Raw genomic sequence first — 19,387 nt, 5'->3', positions numbered from 1 at the left:
CACCTAGCTCTTCTTTGTCGCCCGCACTAGGATAACAACGTTCAGGCCCGACCCTATGGAACTCGCTCCCCCGACATCCGCAAGGTCGCAATTCTGGACACATTTAAAGCAGCCCTTAGAACATACCTTTTCTTCATGGCCTTTCCCCAAATAAAAGATTTAATCCCCCTTGACCCTGTAAAACGACCTTAGGTTTTTTTTTTGACAAACTTGAATAATTTCAAGTTAATATTATTAATATTATCGGGCAGGGCACCTTTAACCAACACTTCCAATCTCGTCACATTGATTGGATTCTTTGTTGGCTGACTCCTGACTCTGATTAGCTCTTGGAAAAGTCATTAGCCTCGGGCTTCGCATACTTTTTTTTTAACATGGTGAATCCAATAAAAATGTGAAAACGTACGCTGCTCACAAAAATTTGGGGATATTGTGCTTGCCAGTGAAATTAAAGGCTGAACCTAAAAGGCACTATATACAGTATATACTGTATATAGTATACTTTCCAGGTGAACTTAATTCCACCTTCTCTAACCTTTTGAATGCACGGGTCCAACTGCTGCTAGGGGTTCACGCACTGTTCACACCCCAGCCTCTACAGACTTTCAATACTACTTACGATCAAACATTTTGAACACACTGTAAGAACATTTCAATGTTAGTTTAATTGAAAAAAAATGTATGCTCACTTGTATTCTGAAGCTAAGCCATGACTGGTTATAGCCTGAGCCCTGAGCAACTATGATGTCATTTTCAGTTGACCAAGTGACAAAATGGCCGCCCCCTGAGATGGAGAAAAACGGGTGGATTTTACTGCTTAAAGGGAAGAGAAGTCAACCCAAACCTATATTTTATTCAAGAATATGTTCTATGCAGGAACACTAGCTGAAATAAGGCATTCTGATAAATATTGTGTTTGTGGAATAAGAGTTAATCTACCCGTTTGTAGCCATCTTTAGGGGCGGCCATTTTGTCACGTCTGTCGACTGAAAATGACATCACAGTTGCTCATGGCTCAGGTGACGACCAATCACGGCTGACCGCTTTCCCGAAGCTGAGCCGTGATTGGTCGTTACCTGAAAAGTTGTGATGTCATTTTCGACAGAAGTGACAAAATGGCGTGCCCGCCATTGTTTTGAATTGATAATAATTCAGTCCTGAAAATTTTAGCTCTTGAGTCTGTGTAATCTGGATAACTATGGTCTTTCTAAAATATCCTCCAAATGTCCACTTTGGCACCTGAGACACTCCTGGATGCGGCGTGCGAAATTGTCATCACAGATTTTTACATATACCTCGCGATAAATGTGGTTTACTGTACGTACCTGAATGTATAAGGTAACCAAAAATCGGATATACTTTATTCTATACAGACGGATGGTGTTGTATTTTTTGCTGTCGTTTGTGCGTCGCGATTAACGGAAGTTTGCAAACATTAGCATAGCTAGTGTAGTGTAGCTTTTAAAATTACCATAGAATTCAATGAAAAGCGGCTTTTTCTCTCCCGCTATGCGTTTACGATTTTTAGGCAATAATCTGCAATATCAGTGCAAAGCTAGCCTACACGCCGCCAGGGAAGACGTATAGCAGTACAGCTCGGATTCTTGTTCTCCGCCATAATCCATCTTTATTAGAATAATCCCGTTGCTCACACGCGCCATTACTCTCCGTTGCATCAGTGAAGGTTTTAACAGCCCACATTTGCACCTCGTCGGACAAAATGAACGACTGCTTTGATGGGAAACCCCGTCCGGGCTCGGTTCACATTCAACAGCAAGAGTGGAGATTTATGGCGTTGGTCTTAAGGGGAGTTTTTGCATCCCTCCATTTGTTTTGCACATTACAGACGCTCGCCTTAATGCGCCACCGGCGTCCCCTGGCGATGCGGCGTATGGCGCTCTTCTCCGGTTCACGCTTCATTTAGTTCCCCCACCACACTCCAGTCGTCCTCCTCTGGAGATCCAACCTGACACAAAGACCTCAGCGCCTCTCCTGAGGAGCTATTAATACACAAAGAGAGAACAGAGAGTCCAACATTCACCTGCACAACCAACATGTTTGTTTTCAGGCAAATCAAGGCAATAGAGATGTTGCTTTGTGGGACAAAAGCCATGTTTCCCAACCTTGTTTCTATTGGATTATTTTGTTTAAGATGTCATGTGCAGAAAATGATCACACTAACACAAGCCTTGGTATTCCTGTTTTCAGTCTGTGTTAAGTGTTTTCAGTCCGGCTTCTGATTTTTTTCGTTTAAGTCCCACTGAAAGTCAGTGAGTTGCCTCAGCAAAATGGCTAGACGTGAGTTTTACAAGCACTGTATTTTTTTTTCAATGGGGACATTGACGGTTTTCTTGGACAGATGTGCCCTATCCAGCCCTGGTGCCTTGCTCAGGGTTTCTTACAAGGAATCATCTGAAAAATGATAACATTCTTCACATATGGTTGATACTAGGGGTGGGCGATATGGGCCAAAAAATATATATATCGATATTTTTTCAAAAAACTCGATAGCGATAATTTGACGATATTCTACAAAAAATATTTTAAATCTGCACTTGTTTCACAGACCAATTGTGGATGGACGACATTTGTGAACAACATCTCTTTTAATTTGATAAATACAGCTTCTGCAAAACATAATGATATTCTACGACAATATTTAACAATAAAAAACAAAAAAATATGTATTGACTTAAATAGATTTTGGGGAATACTGTATTTATGTCATTTAAATGTCTGTGCTGTTATTCCATAATGATGTGACATTTTGAGCTGCAGTAAGTACTGGTGTGCCACTGCCAACTACGAGAGCAATCAGAAGGAGAAAAAGGTGTCAACCACAGCAATCAGAAGGGGGAAAAATGCATTTGATATGTGACGTGTGACAAAGTGTCACCCAGCGAGAGAAAAAAAGACGTCGTCATGACAACACCCATTCTCATACATTGGCCACCGTATTCAGAATAAAGTTGAATAACAGAGCTGCAACTTACCGAAAAGTGCATTTTGCCACTCATTCATCACTGTGATATGCAGACTTGTGACTTTATTCATGTTTGGCTGTATGCTGGCGTCACACTAATAAGCCGCCGTAGTTTGCGCAACATGCCTCAGGAATACAGAATAGTTATGAATGATGCGGAATAAAAGCATGTAAACCGAATGTTAAAGTACTGAGTGTATGTGTGCGTTTATATTTGTTGATTCGGCGACTGTTTTCTGGGTGTGTGTTTTTAACCTTTTTTTAGCGTGCTTGCGCGCCAAATTTTCCTCGTAATCCATATGGCCCGTGGTGGAACAGAATTGCTCCTCCCGGTGACCGTTTTGGCACATCGAACAATGTTAGTCGCACCGACGTCAGTTTTGTCAAAATCAAACCATTTACAGACTACGGACTATGTGGACTCGCGCCTTGCTATTATTCCCCGCTGGACACTCGTCCATACTTGAAACGAAGCGGCTGCAGTGCGGGACAGAGTCACGTGACCGGGTCCTGCCCGCCGATTCGGCGAATGATTATCACTTCCTCCTCCTCTGCCGTCAATGCACCCCGATTCGCCGAATGAGGATTTCAGCATTTCCTCATACTTTGCGGCCATCGACTGACTCATTATGCTTTTCGAGGCAGTATTAATACTCGATCATGTAAAATTACACATCGTGAAAGCAAGATTGACGATGATATCGATGAGGATATATATCGCCCACCTCTCGTTGATACATTGAGATATTTTGTCCAATAGCATTGAATTGGAAAGATAAACTAAACTGAAGTGTACATGCTTCTTCTCCTTGCCACTGTAGATTGATGTTGTAAAAGGTGGAAAAAATATAGACATCTAGGAATTAAAATAAGATCCCCGAGAAAGTTGGGTTTGTTAGCTATAGCTGTAAACATATTCAGACATTTACACACACACCCCAGAAAAACCTGTCTATACAAAATACTGTATAATACTGTACTGTTGTTTCTCCGTGTTACTTTTACACATGCATTTGTATTTAAATTCAGAGGTGGCAAATCCAGGTCGAGAAAGTAAAAACCTCGCCACATTTTGGCTTTAGCCGCAGGTGCTTCCCCTCAAATTAGTTTGTTTACCTGCCAAACTGTGGTAGTGTTTTTACTTTCTGGACCTGTATTTGTCACCTCTGTTTAAATGATATTAAAGTTTGCAGGATCATAGGTTGAGGTATAGTTAGTGGTTTGAACTGCAATAGTGACTTTTGATTTACGAGTGTACCTTCTGCCATCCGGTGGACGAACATTTGATTGCTCGACCTGTCACTGTACGTCACTGGCATTGATAGAAAACAAAGATACATTATTTGTTGTACGTAATTTTCTGAACAACTAAGAGGATAGTTTCCAGAGGCACACTAAATGATCTCTGGAATCACAGATTGGGATGAGTACATTAGACGAATAATATGTGCTCGTCGGGTTATTTTGGGAAAGGCGTATCAGACGTGCTTAGGACAGCTGGGAAATGCTTCAAATTGTGGTGGGTGGGGCTGGAGGGGTAAATGTCTCTTTTTAAATCTCTTAAATGAAATTTACTCAATTATCATGAGGACCATTGTCCTTGGGTCTCATTTGCTGTAATTTCTAATGTGCATTCAAGAACAGCACACATAATACAACCAGACGCAGATTCAAACATCCTGGCCCTTTCTCCAGCTTCCATATAAGGACAATGGCGCATCGGGGCGATAAATCTTTATTGAAGCAATTATGGAACAAATGTTATTTACGCCGCCTAATTGGGCCGTTGTATCTCTTTGCTGCAGGGAGGGCGGGTGACTTAAAATGGATGCCAATTAATTTTTAGCTGACAAAATTAGCAAAACAGTAACAAATGCACTTTGTCCCCCCCACCACTACCATTCGGGAGGTGAGAATAATGCTACTAATGTAGTTGCGACACCATTTCCGTTTTTAAATCACTTCCATCCACATGCTCTGGAACACAGGTGGCCAAAGTATGGCCCGTGGACCACAGATAGTACGTTATATTCTTTAATCCAGCCCACCGAGCTTCTACATTACATTAGAGGTGAAATGATTGATTATCAAATTTATCGCTAAATATTTAGATAATCAATTAATCGTTTTGAGGCCTTGTGTGATTTAAAATTGTCCAAACGTTCGCAATTTCACCTTCTCAACAGTTAAGATTCTCAGATTTCTAGAGTCCTCTATAGAATTTCGAATCTTTCTTTGTGTTTTTTTTTTTTTTCCAAAATAAGACAATTGCAAACGTTTGCCATTGATTTGGAAAATAATTATCAGCTTTTTTACCAATTTTCTGACATTTTACGGACCAAACAAGGAACTGAATCATAATGAATTTGTTGTGCATTGTCTGCAATGTCAATTTTAAGTAATGCCCACTTTTTTAATAAACGAAAAAACACATTTTTTTAAACCGATGAATGAACAAAATAATCGCCAGATTAATTGATTGTATTAAAATTGTTAGTTACAGCCATATATTACATTATCAAGAATCCTGTAGTATTTGTCTTATTAGTTTACACTTTTGTTTTAGAATAAAACAGGAAAATAATCCACTGATAATTTATTCTGTTATATTTTTTTTCATTTTTCTCTTTGTGTTTTTGTCATATATTTTTTTCATTCATTGATATCATTTTTTCATATAGGAAATCAATAAATTAGTCAAATAAAAAAATGTTCTCCTTGCGCTTGTGTGTTTTTGTTCTTGCTCCCACATACCAAAAAATTCACCTCCGGTGTGCATGTGAGTGTGAATGGTTTGTCTTTGTGCCCTGCGTTTGGCTGGCAACCATTCCAGGGTTCTCGCCAAAGCGAGCTGGGATATGCTCTAGCACACCCATGACCCGAGCGAGGGTAAAGTGAGCGTGTGCGAGTGCGTGTATGCTGACTCACTGACTGACCCGCAGACGGAAGGGGGACTGTTTAATGGCTGCTAGTAAATGTCAAGCACATATACACGACCGCACGCGGCTTATTAAAAAGCTGTCACCGCGCTAACAGGATGCACCTGACGTGATGAGGATTTATTACCTGCTGACAACACTGCTAAATGACATACACACGCACACACATACGCAATACAACATATGTGTGTGTGTGCGCGCAGTTAAATTATGCACCTTTATTCACTTATTTGATTTTTTTTCTCATATATATATATATATATATATATATATATATATATATATATATATATATATATGTATATATATATATTTGTTTTTTTTTTTAATGTATGTTTTCTATGGAAAATGCCCTTGTGAATAGTGGGGTCCACTGTATTCTGTTAATTTTTTCATACTTAAATAACACCTGTCAACAAATGTTTTACTCATTTTTTTTCATCAAAAATGCAAGTAAACTTTTCTATAGGATTTTATTGTTTGCTGATTCTGAATCTGCCTTTGTTTTTCCCCTGCTCATCTGCTTTTTATAATAGAACTAATAGGATCATAGCTATAAATTACAGCGCATGGTAAAATCCATATTGCACAATCTTTTCTCGGTCAAAATTTAAAAAAAAAAAAAGAAAGAAAATATCTCAAAAACCTGATATGCTGGAAAAAAGTAAAGACATTTTTGAAATCAGCGTCAAAGATACCAAAGATACACAAAGCCAGTCTGATATAAATAATAATATGCAGTTGAACGATGTAATGTGACAATATTATGAAATGTTTCCGTTTTTAACAGTGTACATACAAATGACAAATGAAACATACCTCATTTTTATCGGCATACAATCTTTTCCAGGTGAACCCAGTCCCGGCTGATCAGACGTGCTTGGACATAGACTTTGCCTCTTCCAGCTTTTCTCCAAAAAACTGATGACATGACCAGATGTTCGTATTTGGTCCTCTTCTTTTCATGAGCCTCACCCAATATTAGCATAAAATAGAAGAGTCAGAGTAAATGCAGCCTTTTTAACACAGTGTGTGAGGCTGAACATGATATTCCAAAAAGTATAATCTTGTCAACTCTTTGCTACAGATGGAAAGGGAAAAAAACTCATTTAGCATATTGAGTGTGTTTGAAGTGAAGCATCCGTGTCAGCTCTTTTCACGTGTGCGTCGATGGAATCCAATCTGCTCTACAAACTGTTCTTCATCTGAAGAAGGAATGATGAGATAGGGTATTAAAAAAAAAAAATAAAAAAAATAAAAAAAAAAAGCAATATTGTCTGCTCTTTCCCGACTGGACAAGGTCAATTAGAGAAGTACGCAGTTGGCAATCAAAGCTGACACCAAAAGATTGACTGTGGTGATTATAAGCATGCAGATGCTTTAAATGTTATTAATAATGATTTATGGAATTAATTAAGGCGCTAAGATGGAATTTGCAGGTTCTAAACGCATGATTTCATTCCCGGCGCAATGTGCTCCACCGTCGTCACCATGATGATGATTGGAGGGAGCCAAGATGAATTAAGACATAATGTAAATGTCACATGTGAAATGATCGTGAGCGTGTTTGTTGTGGTTTAATGCACATCAGACTATGGTGTACTGGGCTCTCGAAACCCCTCTTTCGATTCTCAAATTTAACCCCCATTAGGCAAGCCCTTTGAATTTCTCCAAAATGGCTACTTGAAAGCTACTTGCTACTTGTAGCTACTTGCTACATGTCCACCCAATTTGGTGTTGCTCAGTGGAACTGATGTAGGTGATTGTTATGCCGCACGTAGCTTTGAGAATGACTGTTTTGACCTTATGAGTTATTATGCTTGACATACTGTAGTTTTAATATGCCTTACACAACCTAACTATGCATCAGTTAACTTCGTCAGTATTCATTATTGTATTCATTGCATTTCGTTTTCCTTTTTTGGTGTTTTGATATCTGTGATGGTACAGCGTCAAGGCAAAAAATACCTCTTACACAAGTGTGTGATTGTTATGCCCCACGTAGCTCTGAGAGTGATTGTTTTGACCACCTGAGAGTGTGATTATGTCACACATAGCTCAGAGTAATCTTTCAGACTCAATGTGTGTGTGTTATGCCATACATACCATTGGGTAATTGTTTTGACAACACAGACTTTTTTCATACCACACACAAATTTGAGAGTAATTGTTTTCACGACATGAGCATGTGACTTATGCTGCAAGTACTTCGTATCTCGAAGAGTGATTATTTCAGTAACTGAGAGTGTGATTGTTGTCAGACATAGCTCTGAAATTGATTGTTTTGACTCCATATGCTTTTATTGGTATAGCACACATAGCTCTGAGAGTGATTGTTTTGACTCCACCTGTTAGGGTTATGCTAAACATAGCTTTGGGGGTAATTTTTTTTGATAGCACTACAGTTTTTTCACACCACACACAAATAGGAAAGTAATTGTTTTGACTACATGAGCAGATGATTGCAATGCCACACCTAGCTTTGAGTGTTTTCTTCCCTACGTTTGCGATTATACCACTCATAGATTTGAGAGGTATTATTTTAATGACACAAGAGATGTTATGTGATTGTTATGTCACACAAAGTTCTGAAAGTGATTTTTTGGGCTGCACAAGTGTGTAATTGTTGTGCCACACAGCTCTGAGATTGATAGTTTTGACGATATGGGTGTGTAAACATTATGTCCGACATACTGTAGCCCTGAGAGGGATTGTTTTACATACAGCACGTGAGCCTCTGATTGTCAAGCCACACAAATGAGAGTGAGTGCTGCGCCTTGAATAGCTAGAATATGACTTACATAACCTTAATATGCCTGTAAATGCAGTGGGGTTTTTTTAAATGGTGATAGTTTGACCCTGATTATTTCCATTATTTACTTTGGAGGGCAAATTGTTCCAAAAGCAGTGACCCGAATGTGTAATTGGTAGTATAAGGCCATTTCAAACACACATCCTAGCACTCAACCATATTAGAGTTTCATAGGGTAAATCCACCTATGTGAGCACCGATGTGAGCCTGTTGGCCTTGAGGGCTTCTTTGCCAGACTTTGAGGCTGTAATTGTCTCCTAGTGGCACAAAAACAGCTGATCCCAGAGGCGGCAGCAATCCATCAGGGGCAGTAATTGTGGTCAGACGTTATTTCAAGGAAGTCCAGCTGCTCTTTTACACATGCCTTGTTTTTGCAGGCACTCTTGAAGACTGCATTAAATCACAAATCATCACTACAAATGAGAAATATGTCAAAGTCAAAAAGTACAAGGTGCATTTTTGAAATGGAAATGAGAATCTTTGAAGTTTAAAGTCTTGCAAAAAGTAAAGTTTCCTTTTCCTCTTTCTTTTGAAGGAGCATTTGGCAAGTTCATCTTCAGCCTCCCTGCTGGATGCATTAAAATGACTTATACTTTTTTTGTCATTATGTAAGAGCCAGCAGGCTTCTTTATAATTACATCTGACATGCTTCTAATGGGCTTTTTATTCTTTACCAGATTGTGTACTTGCACCAACTTCATTTGTTACTCTATTCATTGCATTGACTGTGTGATTGTTATGCCACATATAGCTTTGATTGATTGTTATGCCACAACATGCCTCATACTACCTTTCTCACTGGACTTCAAATTAGTTAGATCTTGTAATCCATTATCTGTATTATCTGCGTGCTGGAGCCTATCCCAGCTGTCTTTGGGCAGTAGGCGGGGGACACCCTGAACTGGTTGCCAGCCAATCGCAGGGCACACAGAGACAAACATCCGCACTCACAATCACACCTAGGGGCAATTTAGAGTATCCAATCAACTTACCATGCATGTTTTTGGAATGTGGGAGGAAACCGGAGTGCCCGGAGAAAACCCACGCAGGCACGGGGAGAACATGCAAACTCCACACAGGGAGGCCGGAGCCGGGATCGAACCCACGACCTCTGAACTGTGAGGCGGACGTGCTAACCAGTCGACCACCGTGCCGCCTTATCTTGTAATGTGATTTATATTATTCTATTATGTTCATTGCATTGATTTTTCACTTTCTGTATCTACATTAGGTATGTTCCAACACAGAGACTCACGAGACCACATACACAAGTGTGTGATCGATGGCTACATACTGTATAGGTTTGGGAGTGGCTTATTTTTTTACTACGTGGGTGCTTGTTATGGCACACATGGCCTTGAGAGTGATTGTTTTGACGACACAAGAGCGTGATTTGATTGTTAATGCACACTTACTGGAGCTTTGAAAGTGATTGTATTGGTTACACTCGAGTGTGATGGTTATGCCACTCATAGCTTTGAAAGTCGTTGTTGTGACTATACATTAGCGTTGGATTGTTTGGGTACGTATTGCTTGACTGTCTCGCATAACCTTAACATGCCTGCAATAATCCTAATATGTCACTTTGATATGCCATGCAGGATTGACAAGCCATACGTAGCCAATGAAAGAAAACTATTTCTTCTAGAAATTATTTCCCGGTTGCAGAAATTCTGCAACAATGTATAGAATCCTTGTTAGCGCAAAGTACAAACTTTTAACTGTAAAACAGCGTTTTAGCCTGAGAAACCATATCAGAGAGTCAACGTGTAGGTCCCAAATGTTCCATTCGAACGCACTCTGGCACGTCGCCCGTGAATTTGGCAAGTATACTCGTGTGCGTTGTTGTCTTCCCACTATGCACTCGCTCTCATGACAAAACTGCATTTCCACTCATCTTCATCGCCACGGCAACAGCAACGTGAAGGCCAAGAGGGGTCCTCGACTTTAGAAGCTATCTAAAAGTTCTGGTGGAATAAGTATATTATGATTTTTACTTGAAACTGGAATCCTTACTTTTGGTAGAGTACCACTCCCCTTCAAAAATATTGGAACAGTGAGGCTAATTCCTTCATTTTACCATTGCTAACGCTAGGAGCATAGCAAAGACAAGGACCACGGTCATAGCCAAAATCAGAACCGTAGCTAATACCAGGGCCGTTGCTAATATTAATCACTGCCAACCTTCCCAGTTAACGTGCATTTTTGACATAATAGCTGTCGATGGCACTGAATGAGTTTTAAGTTCAGTGCTAATACCAGAACGATTTCTAATACCAGGACCCTGGGTAATTCCCTGCCAGGATGTAGAAGGGCCCCTGTTAATACCTTGACATACCATCAAGTTTATCTGTGAGTACAATGTTACTGCAGAGAACACACACGAAAAAGAGAAAAAAGGAGGACTACAGTGTTGTGCAGGTTGGCGGCTCAGTGGTGTCGCACAAGAGAACAGTGGTCTTTCTTTTCAAAAGAAATCAACACAACACGTCAGTTTGTACTTGACCTGGTCCGTCCATGCTTAGCCCGTCTTTTTTACAAAACTTCTCATCCTCCGTCCCCAAAATGGGACCGTTCCATGGGACAGAATGCCCATCTCTGTCCATTTGTGCGCCTGCACTATGCAATATCTTTTCCTCTTGTGTTCTGTAATAGGGCATCTGCCCGATGCAGTTTCTTCCTCCTGATAAGCAACAAATTAGAAATACAACTCTTGGCATTTCTCCAAGTGTTTATGACACTAATAAAATCACGTATCATGTTTAACAGACAACAAAGAAGGAGCTCAGAAAATCCAGCAAGAGGTTCGGAACTGAATGTACTGCTCTACGCCTCCTACTGGACTGGTGTTGCGGCGGGACAGATACGGATCAAAGAAAGAAGCGGAGGTGAGCGAGTGGCACATCCTACATGCTTCAGGAGACTAATTATACAAGAAGGGCGATCACTGGAGAGAGTGCGCGGGGACGGCGGGCGACACGGATCCGACAGTCCAAGAGGAGGGCAGACAGCTTCTCATGCATGCCTTATTACCCAGAAGAGCCAGGTCGTTGGCAGATAAGTCACCTACTCCTTCCACACAGCTTGTAATGATACATTTCACTTCTGGCCATTTCCCACTTTGACGAAGGGAAGAAAAAAAAAGAAAAAAAAATCCGGGGCAATGTGGGACACCATCTCTGACCCCCATCAAAGAGTTCTCTCTTCTGTGGCAGCCCCTCATTTTCTCCACGTCCGTCTCTAATGGGATTTAGGTTTTATATTAAGTCCGCCTCCTCCCTTGTCCCGGCACCGCGGGGGGGAGAGACTGATTTGAATTTACAAAGTGGCTAAATCCACAGAGAAGCCTTCAAATGGGATTGCGAGCACCTTTTGGCTGTTAAGCAGGTAAGCCCGTCCTGTCGAGTGACAGAGAAGGTGAGGGGTGCGTCCATGTAGGGCATCGCTTACACTCCCGCCGCCTACTCACTTAGGCTGATTTCCTCTTTGAGCGCCTCAATGTCATTTTTTCCTTTGCACCTCATTTTCATTATCTGTAATAATGAAGGAGGTGTAGTCTACGTGTGTGTGTGTGTGTGTGTGTGTGTGTGTGTGTATGATAGAGATTCCGTTAAGTAAATGATTCAAGGTCGCACACGGTGCGCAGTGTCAATTTCACGACGCATTAAACCGCTCGCGGCTTTACGGCCTGTCACACCAGCCAACACTGCTCTCTCCCCTGCGTGATGTCACCAGATGAGCTACGGCAAAATCAGGCCACAAAATCCAAAAAGTCTACACTTGATGCTGTTAACTTGTGGCTTTGACACAGGATGAGTTATTAGTTTAACTTAAAGAAGCAGTCAACCCCTAAACATTCTTTGGGATAATATGTTCTATGCGCCTTCACTAGTCTAAACACAGCATTGTGATGAATTAATATTGTGTTTGTGGAATATAAATTCAGCAGCAAAATCCACCCGTTTTTCGCCATCTCTGGGGGCGGCCATTTTGTCACTTCTTTCGACTGAAAATGACATCAGAGTTGCTCAGGGCTCTGGTAACGAACGATCACGGCTGACCTGTTTTCTGCAGCTTTGCGATAATTGGTCGTTGCATATTATTATTATTGTTATTAATTTATTGATTTACTTTTATTATTATTACACTGGTCAACAGCACATTTTAATCAGAGATGGCATTATGTATCCCTAAACATGTTTTTCATGCTGATTTAAAATGTGTCAACAAATTTTTCTAGCATCAGCTTTTTCAGATTTTTTAAAAATTTTTGTTTTTAACTTTGACCTATAAAAACTTTCGCAATACGGATTGTAACGTGCATTGTAATTAATAGCCTTTATGTTTTAGAAACAAATCCACCTGTTGCTGAACCTAATCCTTAATTCATAAATAATATTAAATATATTACAATGTTTGTTATTATGAAAACCTTATGTGCTAGAGAAAATTGAGGGCAGATTCAGAATCAGCGCAAAAATTTTTAATCTGGAATAGTTTACTTGCATCTCTGATTTAAAAAATCTCGTAAAAAATTGATGATCAATGCTGCCAGAAAGATAAATAAATAAAGATAAATATGACAGTATTTTTAACCACAGCTATACTGATGATAACCTAGTAACCCATTTCTTGGTAGACTTAACACATCAGTATAGATCATTTATATTGCTTGTTGGATCAAAATCTTGACCCAATGTGCTGGGTCAAATCCTCAACCCAATGTGCTAACTATAAAGTAACCCAGCATTGGCTTGGCTTGACCCAATATGGGTTGATTTTGACCCAGCAGTTTTAAGAGTGTGCACTAAAACAACCTGCTGTTTGATTAATCTTATCACTTACGACTAAAACTAACTTCCACAAGGTTTCCTGGGGATCAAAACTGCGCCCTTTCAGTTGCTAGGTGACCAAAATGACCACCTACACTCGCATCGGAGTGGGTTCTTTTGGCGTGTTTTTTTTTCCCAGAGCAAATACATCCTCATCTTCAGGTGACATTTACAAGATGTTCTTTGCTCTCAATATCATTGAGCTTTGAAAAGAAAATGTTTTTGTGACGGATTTCTATGCAACCATAAATAAAACAACACTTTCACACAAAAAAAATGGAATCAAATAATCCTAATGTGAACACTGTGATCTTTCCAAATCTATACTACTAATAAATTATACACTGGCAAGCGCAATCTTGCGACAGTGACAACACGTCCTCATTATTTCCTCACTGGTGAAAGGACAGCGTCACATTCCCCTCAACAAAGTCGGCGTAGGACGACACCTCGTAAAGAACTCACTGCTACTTTAGTGTCACAACTGGCATCAACACTTATGCAGGAGTCATTTTATGCAAATGAGTCAGTATATACTTAATAATAAAACTTGTGGTATCAAGCAGTCTAGGAATACTGCAGCCATGTGAAAATGGCAGAAAAATCACATTTCAAAATTTTCCTGTAGGTGGGGGGGGGCAAACAGTGACAAAGGGGGACCATGGACACCCATGGCCACCATTTAGTTCCACCCCTGCGCCAAATAAATGTTTCCATTGAAATTCATTGAAATGCCTGTTTTTGTTTTGTTTATGTTTTAATAAAGAAAATAGCGCTTACTGTTTGAATATAAATAGAAAAAAGAAATAAGGGGGCGTGACCTGGTGGGTGACATCAGGAGTTGCAGTCACGGTTAGTTTAGTGCGGGTGTGGTAGCCATGCTCACGATTTTTTTCCAGTTTTTACTTGTGTTTGACTATTTTTTCCTTCCAACAAACATCTAAAGGTGCATCTGGTTTTTTTCATCCGTTCACTCAAGTGACAGCATGTCTGGAGCTTGCTCGGAAGTCAAATTTCAGTTGGCAACATAGAACAGAATGTTAACCAAGCGACGACTTTTAACTTGAAAACTCGTCAATTGGGCCACATTTAGGACGTATATAAAAATGTACAAGTTTCGAGAGTCATTAGCAATATTAAGTGTGTAATAGTGCAGTAGCACAGTTGAAATTGAATTGTAATGATGCATATTGATAAAGCTACGATTAATGCTGTAATAATGACACCGTAGAGATGTGCAAATTGGCAAACGTGTCACTCCGGAAAGTCGAGTCAACTGTTTAAGAAGTTCATTTGACGAAAGAAGAAGAAGAAGGATGGTGATGAGTGAATGGATGGAGGGCAAAATACATGGATGATTGATTAGGACAAACAAATCGATGTATAGAAAAACTAATGGAAGATGAAATGGCTGGAAGCATATGAGGTAATCAATGAATTATTACGATTAAAAATGTTTTACTTTCTTCATTACCGCATATTTTTTTCCTCTCCTAAAAAAGAGCAATTACCTCATTAAATTCCAAAAATTACTTTTCCTTCCACAGTTAAACCCCTGTGGGTCTCCTCCCAGTGTAGATGATGGGAAGATGATTCTTTTTGTATAAATATTTATATATTCCGAAAAAAAATGTTTCACATGTGACACATTAATGTAGAGACATTTTTGTCTTGAAGAATTAGCGCAATATTCCAAATTAAAACCACATTTTACTTTTCCCTTTTGACTTTATGGCCGACTATAACAATTTTTATGAATGTCATGCATACTGAAGCAGCCCAGCAGGTTATGATGAAAATATGATTTATAATACACAGAAGCCAATTCTTACAGTTTTTCATCGAAAGTGCCAGCACTGTGGTTGGCAGCCAAAAGGGTTAACTGCTGCCGGCTTGTACTTGCACTGAAAAGTGAAAACTCAGCATTGGGAAACAACGGGATATTTGCTTCCCGGATCAGGATTAACTTCTAGATTCAGAATGTCAGAACCTCTTAAACTTTCGTTTTCAGGCAGCAGAGACAAACTTTCCTAAAGCCTTAAAACTTTCTAATGACACCGCGGTACGCATAATCACTATCACCCCCTCGCAAAAGTGCTCTGCCTGCATGCAACGACAAAAAACTCAATTTCTTGGAAATTTTGCGTCATCCATCAGCCGAGTACAGAGATTCGCAACTGGTGGGTCAGGGGGCAAAAATAATCGTCGTGGATGGACGTAAAAATTGACGGGGTTGGTAACGAACAACACACAATGAACTAGTTTGCGCTGTGGCGTCAGATTACATTGTCACGTAGCACATATAATTATTTCCTATAATTATCATTTAACCAGTGTTGCCACAGTTACTTTGAGAAAGTAACTTAGTTACTTTACTGATTACATGACTTTAAAAGTAACTTCCAGAGATGGGCATTCTGTCCCAGGGACGGAACAGTTGGTCTGTCCGTCCCGGAAGAACGCCCATTTTGTGGACGGAGGACGAAAAGTTATTTTAAAAAGGACGGAGTGGGTTTGCGTCCCTAACCGGGTCAAGTACCGACTAACGTGTCGTGTTGGGTTCTTTTAAAAAGAAATACTGTTCTATCTTGGTTGAGACTTAAACAGTTGTAAACAACAACAACAATCAATTCACGATACTCCCAGCTGGAAAGTGGAAGAAATTAGTCACCTCATGAGCTTTAAATAATGTTTATGAACTGGCGTCAGAGAGGGTTCTTTTTGCCGGGTGTTTTTGACGGAATGTAAGGGCGGAAGCACTTTAAAGCGATAAGGACGGACGGGGTCAGAGGACGATTATATTTATGAATAAGGACGGAGGCACAGTGACGGAAGGGTGCACGGTCGCGGACGACGGTTGGAGGACGGATCAGCAAAACAGGGTAAAGTGTCCATCTCTGGTCATTTAAAGAGAGGAAGTCAACCCCCAAATTTTCTTGACAAGAATATGTTCTGTGTGCGTTCACTAGTCTAAAGACGGCATTCTGATTATGCGTTTGTGGAGTATGAGTTAAGCAGCAAAATACACCGTTTTTTATCCATTTCACGGAGTGGCGATGTTGTCACTTTCTGGCAACTGAAAATGACATCACAGTTACTCAGGGCTCCGGTAACGACCAATCACAGCGCACCTCTTATCTGAAGTTGAGCCATGTTTAGTTGTTCCCTGAGCAACTGTGATGTCATTTTCAGTTGACAGAAAGTGTCAAAATGGCCGCCCCCTGAGATGGGCAAAAACGTGTGGATTTTACTGCTTAACTCATATTCAACAAACGTAATATTAATCAGAATGTCGTGTTTAGACTAGTATGGCTACATATTGTAAAGAACAGAATATTGTAAAGAACATTTTGGGGTTGACTTCCACTTGAAGTTACTAATTACTTGGTTTTAAAATAACAAAGTTTTAGAAAAATTGAACAGTTGCCAACAACCTTGTTTAACATAAAATTGACAACTGGTTTTGCCAATATTTAATTGCGAGTACATTTTAACAGTGTAGGCTTGGCGGATGACTGGTTAGCACGTCCGGCTCACAATGCAGAAGTTGGGGGTTCTATTCCGTGCTCCGGCCTTCCTGTGTGGAGTTTGTATGTCTCTGTGCCTGTGTGGATTTTCTGCGGGTTTCTTTCCACATTCCAAAAAACATGCGTGTTAGGTTAAATGTAACACTCTAATTTCGGTTTGAGTGTGAGCGTGAATGGTTGTCTATGTTTGCCCTGCAACTAGCTGGCAAACAATTTAGGGTGAGCACCCCGAAGACTGCAGATGGCCAACGCTCAGTTGCTTTTTTTTTTTTTTTTTTTTTTTTTTTTACGGATGCCATATAACGTGGGTAGAGCACGGCTCCAAAATGTGATGATCATTTTGTGGATTTGCCTTGCAAAAGGCAATGATAGTGATTGATTTAGCAATGTTGATCCATTGGATTGCCTTGTTATGACAGCAGACGTTGACAGGCTGTCAGAGGGACAAGACAAGATGCCTTTGAGGACATTTGGAGAGCGGCTAATTAATTGTAATAAGCTTTGGCCACCGCACGCCCTGGCAAGGAGGTGCGAGGCTCCGAGCTCGGGCTTTCCCCCCTTTGCGCTAAAGCCGCGACGACAGCGTGCGATCCGGCGGGCTGACGCGCTCTGGCACCGGACGCCGGGCACATCTGCTCTGATTAATCACCTGCTTCGCCTCGCGCATACATTTCATTATCGGCTTTAAGTGGGCGAAAACAAGGAGGCTTTGAGGCGGACGAGTTGTGACGAGGGGGAAGATGAAAGGCGGCAGAAATGAGAGTCATTTATCAGGTGTGTGTAAAGAGAAAACTAGATTGCTGATGTCCCTCCTCGTTTTGCTGGGAAACAATGTTTGACCTCTGTTGGCAAAAACATGTAATGGCTCATAATGTATGCCAAATCTGTCACAACACATCTTTGTCTATGATATTGTTGACGCTTTTTTCCTCCCAGTTTCCATTTTCGGGTCACTGTGGACTAAATGGGATGTGAGGAAACATGGACGGGCCGTGGATGACCGGACAGATTTTTAAATTGTCCAAAAATTTAACACAGCTGTGGATGAAGAACCGAGTCTGCAAAACAGGGTGAATGCATCAAAATGTTGCAATACATAATCGGGAAAAAACTTGGAGGCCATGCATGCAGGACGGGAATGTATTGAACACGGTCTTTCAAGGTTTGTTTTGTTGTTTGGTGAACATTTTGTCCTTTGCTACATTTTGTTACAGTTGCCACAGAAAGCTAGCATGCATTGCCTTGAAAACATCTTCATACCCCTTGGCAACATTTCATATTTAGACACCTTACAACCACAAACTTAGATGTTATTTATGAATTTTATCTTCCATAAAGGCTACATTTGTGGAGTGCTTGACTTAAAGGGGGAAGTCAACCCAAACATATTTTTTTCAAGAATATTTTCAAGTCCACTAGTTAAAACAAGGCATTCTGATAAATATTGCGTTCGTGGAATAAGAGTTAATCCACCTGTTTTTAGCCATCTCTGGGGTGGCAATTTTATCACTTCCGTCGATTAAAAATGACATCACAATTGCTCATGGCTCAGGTAACGAACGATCACGGCTGACCTGTTTTCTGCAGCTGAGCCGTGATTGGTCGTTACCTGAGCCCCGAGCAGTTGTGATGTCATTTTCAGTCGACAGAAGTGACAAAATGGCCGCCCCCTGAGATAGCTAATAACGGGTGGATTTTGCTGCTTAACTCATATTCCACAAACACAATACTAATCAGAATGCCGTGTTTCAACTAGTGGGCCTGCATAGAACACATTCTTGGAAAAAAAATATTTTTCGGTTGATTTGTACTTTAAGTTTTCCTTTGAACAGGTTCTCTCACTTGAGCTCCAAATTTCTGCAGCTCCTCCAGAGTGTCCATGGGCCTTTTAGGTGGACAGTCATATCTTGGTGGGTTTGCAGTTTTTACTTGACTTTTTCCACTTTTGAATGATGAATTGAACAATGCTCCTTGAGATGTTCATCAACGCAGTTCATGTTTGGGAACTCTTAAGATAACCTAACCCACCTGTTTGTGTTTGTGCCTGAGAGTGAGCGAGAGAGAGCACATGCGCTCACATTTTCTGTCTGTGCAAGTGGACTGTGCAGTGTGTATGCGAATAACGGGCCTTTCCAAATGTTTTGGTACAAGCTAGAATAGTTAATTCGTTTTTGACATAAAACAAATTTTATCAAACATTTATCGAGAAAAATGGTAGAATTCCAGAATGTTTTTTTTTTCCTTTTGACACTTTGTTATGGGTATGGTCATGATGAACATGTTTAACATTTAAC

The 19,387-nt window shown here is 40.4% G+C and overlaps 1 long non-coding RNA gene across 4 annotated transcripts in view; it reads left to right on the top strand.

The window, feature by feature from the left end:
• The window catches only part of LOC147149678 (uncharacterized), an 83,583-nt gene that overhangs the window by 56,272 nt on the left and 7,924 nt on the right, over positions 1-19,387 (top strand). Inside the window, exons 4-6 of one of the 4 annotated variants that reach the window (XR_015086102.1) lie at positions 11,504-11,622; positions 18,030-18,163; positions 18,926-19,003. This is a non-coding gene — a long non-coding RNA (uncharacterized LOC147149678). Of the gene's footprint in view, positions 1-11,503; positions 11,623-18,029; positions 18,467-18,925; positions 19,004-19,387 lie in introns of those variants that run through there. The other 3 variants (XR_015086100.1, XR_015086103.1, XR_015086101.1) reach the window with 3 other exon arrangements.

The sequence above is a fragment of the Filicampus tigris genome, chromosome 3 (genome assembly GCF_054856515.1).
Source record: "Filicampus tigris isolate MCC_2025a chromosome 3, RoL_Ftig_1.0, whole genome shotgun sequence".
NCBI lineage: Eukaryota > Metazoa > Chordata > Actinopteri > Syngnathiformes > Syngnathidae > Filicampus > Filicampus tigris.
Note: the sequence above shows the minus strand (reverse complement) of the source record. Positions and strands in the feature narration are given on the sequence as shown.